At 46.6% G+C, this 6,119-nt stretch overlaps 1 non-coding gene across 1 annotated transcript; it reads right to left on the bottom strand.

Moving 5' to 3' along the window:
- Positions 1 to 5,569: 5,569 nt before the first annotated feature.
- Positions 5,570 to 5,643, bottom strand: TRNAI-AAU. Its single transcript has one exon. It is a non-coding gene; the product is annotated as a tRNA-Ile (tRNA).
- Between the last annotated feature and the right edge of the window lie 476 nt (positions 5,644 to 6,119).

The raw sequence follows: 6,119 nt of genomic DNA, 5'->3' as shown, positions 1-6,119 counted from the left end.
AGCTTCAGCTCCTAACTCGACTTACATTAATAGAAACAAAAAACACAAAATCGGATGTGAATAGTGTCAAAGTACTATTGACCCAAAACTGCCACTATTCATATTCGAATTCGTCTTTTTTGAATCTCTAAATGTACATCGAGTTTTGAGCTGATTTTTTTAAGTTGCAGATTTTTTCAATAATTTCAGATTTTTTCGAAATATCTAAATATGATTTTTTAGTGTTGATCTCACGATCTCACCTAATGTGAGATATCATACATGTGTCCCCCGTAATAGAGAGGGTGCGAGCAATGAAATAAAATTTATACTCCACCCGACAACTATGAAGAACGGTGAAAGATTGCAGTGAATTTTACATGCATCACAGTACTAGAGTTGGCAGCAAGCTTGAAATAGGAAGGAAAATGTTAGTGTTACTAAGAACCTGTGGTGGGTATGCCCAGATGTCCGGCAAGAAGAAAGGCAGAGAAGAAAAGTGGTGAGATGACTTTGAATTCTTTATCGAAGCGAAGGAGCAACGGAAAAACAAGTACCTTCACTGGAATTTTGGGGTCAACCTCGTCACAAGAGATAATTGCGAACCCAAAGGGCGTCTCGCATAACAGCGTGGTTGAAGTTGAACAATCATTAATCTTCTTTTCGGGTGATGATGGATCAGAACTCATACCTGACGAGAAACCGAGCAGACGTAAGTGAATGGGATTACATACACAGACCCCCACCTACAAGCCTGAACTATCACGGGTGTAGCCACCTGAGCAGCTGGTTTATCTAACTCTGGTTTTGAAAGGTAAGGCAAACACTAACAAAACGTGATGAGACTAACCTATCCCTTTTTCCTTGCTCTTGCCGCTCAGCCTGGCTGCCGCCGGCGTCCGACCGTCCGCGCAAGGGTCGTCCCTGCAGATTTCTAATCTTTGATTGGAAGGCGGATCAAAAGAAAATCTGAGATTGGAACCTGCGGGAGAACTACCCTAGACCACAGCAACAGGTATCGAAGGAAAGAATTATACAGAGACGATCTGACTGCTTTTTTTTTACAACTAGACGATCCTTTTTTTAGGGGTAAAGCTAAATTTTATTATTCAAAATCCACATGAAGTGGAATACAAAGTGGATCATGGGGTTGGAACCACATATGGCGTCCCTCGTCCAAAGAATTCGAGAATTTAGCTAGACTATCTGCATATTTATTCGTTGCTCGGCCTTCAAACAAGAAAATGCAGTTAAAATTTACCGCTCGTTGCTTGATCTCACTGGTCATACATGCATAGCTGCTGCACGTGCCCTGTTTTCTACTAATGTGATTCGAGTCGGAGGCAACCACAAAATTCTGGAGCAGCAGATCTTCAAAGAGTGATAAGGTCTCCCAACATGGAGTAAATAGCATAAAACTATTACTTTACAGGCTAGGGTTTCAAAAAACTACCGGTTTTTAACTTTTTCCAAATAACTACCAAATGGATGGTCGGCTGTTTCAAAAAACCCAAAATCTTCGTTGTTAAAAAACTAAACAGGTTTATGACAGGTCAAGCCTGCACCTAAACGATCCGTCTATTTGACCGTTTGTCTGACCGTTAAGTGACATGTGGGTCCCACATGTCAGTGTCTGCAAACTTTTCAAAAATGCCATCAGGTCCCTGTAAACTTTTCAAAAACGCAATTGGGTCCTTGCAAACTTTTGAAAAAAGCAATCGGATCCCTCCGGTGGCGCACTCCCATGGCCGTGCGCCAGCAGCCGCCGTGAGGGTCGCCGGCCAGCAGCCCTTCGCCATCGCCGGCGAGGTCACCACCGACCGCCGCACTCCACCCGCCGCGCGAAGGAGATCTCACCGGAGCACGTCCTGCAGGTCCAGGGCCACGTCGGAGGCCGCGGTGGCGTCGAGGAGCGGGAGGAGGCGCGGCCGCGCGGCGACCCGGGCCAGAGCCCCGAGGCGCATGGCGGAGTCTCTAGGCGGCGCGGCCGCGCGGCGACCCGGGCCAGAGCCCCGAGGCGCATGGCAGAGTCTCCAGGCGCCGCAAAGCGGGGACCCCGTCGCGGTCCAGGCCGGCCTCTGGTATGCCTCCTCGGCGGCACATCCAACACCAGGAGCTCTGGCGAGCTCCTACTACAACCATGGAGATGTTAGGGAGGGGAGGGGAGGGTCGTTGCGGCTTGGGAGGGAGGAGAGTATGGCCAGCTCGGAGGGGAGAGGGTTGCTGACTGCTGGCTCGAAAGAGGTCAGAGGAGACAGGAGGAGAGGAGAGGGGAGGAAGAAGAAAGAGGAGAGGAAGAGGAAGCTGACATACGGGACCCACATGTAAGTTAACGGTCAAAGTGACGGTCAAATAAACGGTTATCTTATGTGTGGGCCCTAATTGTCATAATTGTGATCAACTGGTAAGAACTCGATGATTTGGGTTTTTTGAAACAGCCCCCCAATTTGGTAGTTATCAGAGAAAAAAATGGATTTGGTAGTTTTTTGGAACCCTAACCCGTAAAGTAGTAGCTTTATGCTATTTACTCCCCGACATGCAATCGCCTCCAAAGTTGCAACATCAGTGACTTCTCAAAATAGGCTTTCGCTCCACTTTATAGATAAAGCAAAGATGCATACAAACTAACATCCAGATAAGCCACCTAGTGGCTGTCGACGGGCGAAGCTAAGATGACGAAAACTGATGTGTCGAATCCACGAGCGCATCCAGCATGGTGTCTAGAAGATCGCGGTCGTGCTGCCTAGTAAGCGGGTGCCATTGCTGCAGAAAAGCAAGAAATTTGAACAAAGAGTCAGAAGCCTGCCTCAGGAACACCTTCTCAATCAGCATTTTATTTCTTGTCGTCCAAAGAGTCCATGACATGGCCGCAAAGATCAGCTAGAATATACGGCGGTGTCGTCCTGGCATGGTAGCCCGGGCCTGGAGGAAGTCCACGAGATCCAGGGCCTCCTAGTCAGACCCTAGTGCCTCACAGACGAACTGCCAAAGGACCCGAGTCGCCGTGCACGAGAATATGATATGGGCCACAGTCTCAGGGACCCTACATAAAGGGCAGAGTCCATCAACTGGACCTTGTCGCTTGAGCACCTCGGTCCCCGAAGGTAGGCAATTTCTAAGAAGCGAAACGAAGATCTTTATCTTCAGGGGCATGGGGGCCTTCCACAAGTTAGCTAGCCAAGGGATAACGGGGAGGTGGCCTAGATCCTTGTATGCGGATTTGACGGAAAACTCACCCGAAGGTGAGAGCCGCCACGATACAGTATCCAGATAGTCCGGCAACACTGGCGGCAGAGTTGGCAACAGTCTAGTCCATTCGGCATGCTCTGCCTGCCCAAACATCTGGCGGAATCAAATATCCCACCATAGTCTCGTCCATCAGTGACTCCAAAGATGACCAGAGCCGAGCTGCCCAGAAACATACCATTGGCGTCTCGGCATACTGCCATAGCCGAGCCCTCCTGTGCCAGCTCTAGGCACGCTAGCATCAACATGGATCTTTGCAAAACCCGGCGGTGGAGGTTTCGACCTTTGAGCAGTGTTCCTTGCTGCAACCTGGTTTGTTGCTCCTCTCTTTAGAAATAGTTCTAGCTTCGCTATGAATCTGTTAATAAACTAGTGAGTGGCGGAAAGTGTCTGGTAGATTTCCTCATGGACCACCTCTCTACTCGCCCACCAAATTTCCCACAACGTCATAGCCAACTTCACAAACGAATTGTATGAGAGTGAGTCAATCATAGAGAACAACCATTGCTTGGCACTAGGCTCCGTTGTTTCGCACAAATGGTCTGCTAGATCACCATCAACAAGTGCCCAAACACACCTTGACATAGTACATTCAAGGAGAGAATGCCTCCAAGAATCCGCAGCTCCACATAAAGCACAAGTGCATGTAGTGGACATCTTTCGGTGTGCTCTCACATCCTCGGTTGGTAGAGAGTTTTTGCTAGCCACTAGAGAAACATACGTATCTTGCCTGAAACCGGCGTTTTCCATAGTAACTTCCATGATGTCGTATAGTTCTGGAGAACTAGACGATTTGACTGTGTTGGTTTGTCTTCTAGAGAGATGGGCTATTGGGTTTGAGAGTTTACTTGGGCTTCTAAATGTTGATGCCGCGGTCTCGTGGAATGAGGAGTACGGTGCAGTGGGAGCAATTTGTCGCAACCAAGACGGGGTGTCCATCGGTGCTTCAACTTTGTTTTCCCCTCGTGTCATTGATCCTTTCACACTCGAGGCACTAGCAACACTGGAGGCGATGGCTCTTGTAGAAGACACTTATTCTCAAAGGATCTTGATGGCCTCTTATTGCAAAGTAGTGGTTGATACTATTAGGAGTGGTAGTGCGCTCTCTTTGGCGCGGTGATTAATGAGATTAGGGAGCGAATGTCTAGCTTTAATTCTTGTATCATTAGTCACGCGTTTTGAATCTTAAATGTCGAGGCTCACAATCTCGCTAAGTACTTTAGGGGTTGGTGGCCGTGTGTGGTTAGACCAACCCGTAAACACTTTTCTTCATCCCTGTAAATGTGGTGACGGTATAATAAAGCTTGCAAGTTTGGCTAAAGAAAAGGTGTTGTTGTCACACCTTCGCAGAAGGTGCTGCTGTAAAAAAAAGGTCCCTTTAAAGAGATGGCACTCGCCTGCCCCCTCCGTGATAGGGAGGAGGGAGGGGAGGGTCAATCGCAGACAGTAATACGGGAGCCGGTCATCCATATATTTCAAAGGGAGTTTGAATAAACCTGGCGATTTTCATGCAAACACAACAAAGTTTACATGAATTTGGACATAATTTATAAAATGGATGATATTTTGTACCTAAAACCATTTTGCTGTTGTGCAAATTGTCATGCAGGCAATCTCGACTGTAACCTTTGGGTGTATGATACTATGATGTAGTGAAATATGTGAAGGCGATATCTGTGCGCAAATTTGGTATTCTAGTATCTTGACTCGATGGCGTGATCCAGCTGCATTAATTTGTTGATTCAGTTGCATAAATCCTGGAGATAAACTATCTGGCAATATGAAAACGACAAAGTAAATCAATTAACACGCCTGTCGTATTGTTTGTGAAATAAACAATAAGTGAATCAACAATTCAGTTTTTGTGAAACAAGTTGTGTTCAGTTCAGCTTTTGTGAAAAGATCATATTCCAGTGGGTAAACAGTAAGTGAATCAAAATTTACATCATACAAGCATACTTATCTGACAACAGACACCAGATTCCCTCCGAAAACAAGACATACACAAGCCAAGTATATTAAAATGGCACATCCATGTTAGCCTTACAGCTCACGGTACAAAGCCAAAAACTGAAAAGTAATGCATTTACTCTACGGAGAAGTGTAGAAAACATTGAGTTCTCCATTTGGTCGTCTCCCGCCAGTTCTTGCACCCCTCTTTTTATTTTCTTCATTGACATAGTAGTTGAGGCATTTGTCTTGCTCATATGACCATGCACATCATCAGTACCTCATACTTCTAGGTGATGCTTTGTAGCTGAACAAAAATGCACAAATTCTTCACACTGAATTTAGAAAGACACGCCAGATTCAGAAGCTACATATACATATAAAAAAAATAAAGTGGCCCATGCAGGTCTCGAACCTGCGACCTTCGCGTTATTAGCACGACGCTCTAACCAGCTGAGCTAATAGGCCTCGATGCTTTTAGTATTCGAACAATTCTACTAGTCAGCAGCGTTCACAATGATAAACTGACAGCGGATTGAAGAAAAGAACATGTGTGTGCGGTGCAAGCTTTTCAGAGCAGGAAGGAAGGAGTTGCTGCTGTGAAAGTGTGAAGAGAATGGTAACTAATACCTTGGCTTACCTGTTTTGCTACTGCTTTCTGCTCACACACTTTGTGTGAAACCCCCAACCCAACACGTACGATATGACATCTTCGCTCCAGCATGAGGAAACGAGGCAAACACGTAGCCAGAAATGACTTGCCAGCGCGACGAACCACTCCGACGACCGAGCTCAACGAAACGAAACGCTGGCAATTCATCCTTGGCTACATGTACAGCTAGCGCAGCAGCTAACCTCCTCCCCACATGCAAGAGCTAAAAGATGATACCACTCCACATGCGAGCGGCAAAGTGAAGCCACATGCGAGAGCTAAAAGATGATAC

This window comes from Triticum urartu, chromosome 5 (assembly GCF_003073215.2).
Source record: "Triticum urartu cultivar G1812 chromosome 5, Tu2.1, whole genome shotgun sequence".
Taxonomy (NCBI): domain Eukaryota; kingdom Viridiplantae; phylum Streptophyta; class Magnoliopsida; order Poales; family Poaceae; genus Triticum; species Triticum urartu.
The sequence above is the reverse complement of the archived record's forward strand: the minus strand, read 5'-3'. Positions and strand labels throughout refer to the sequence as shown.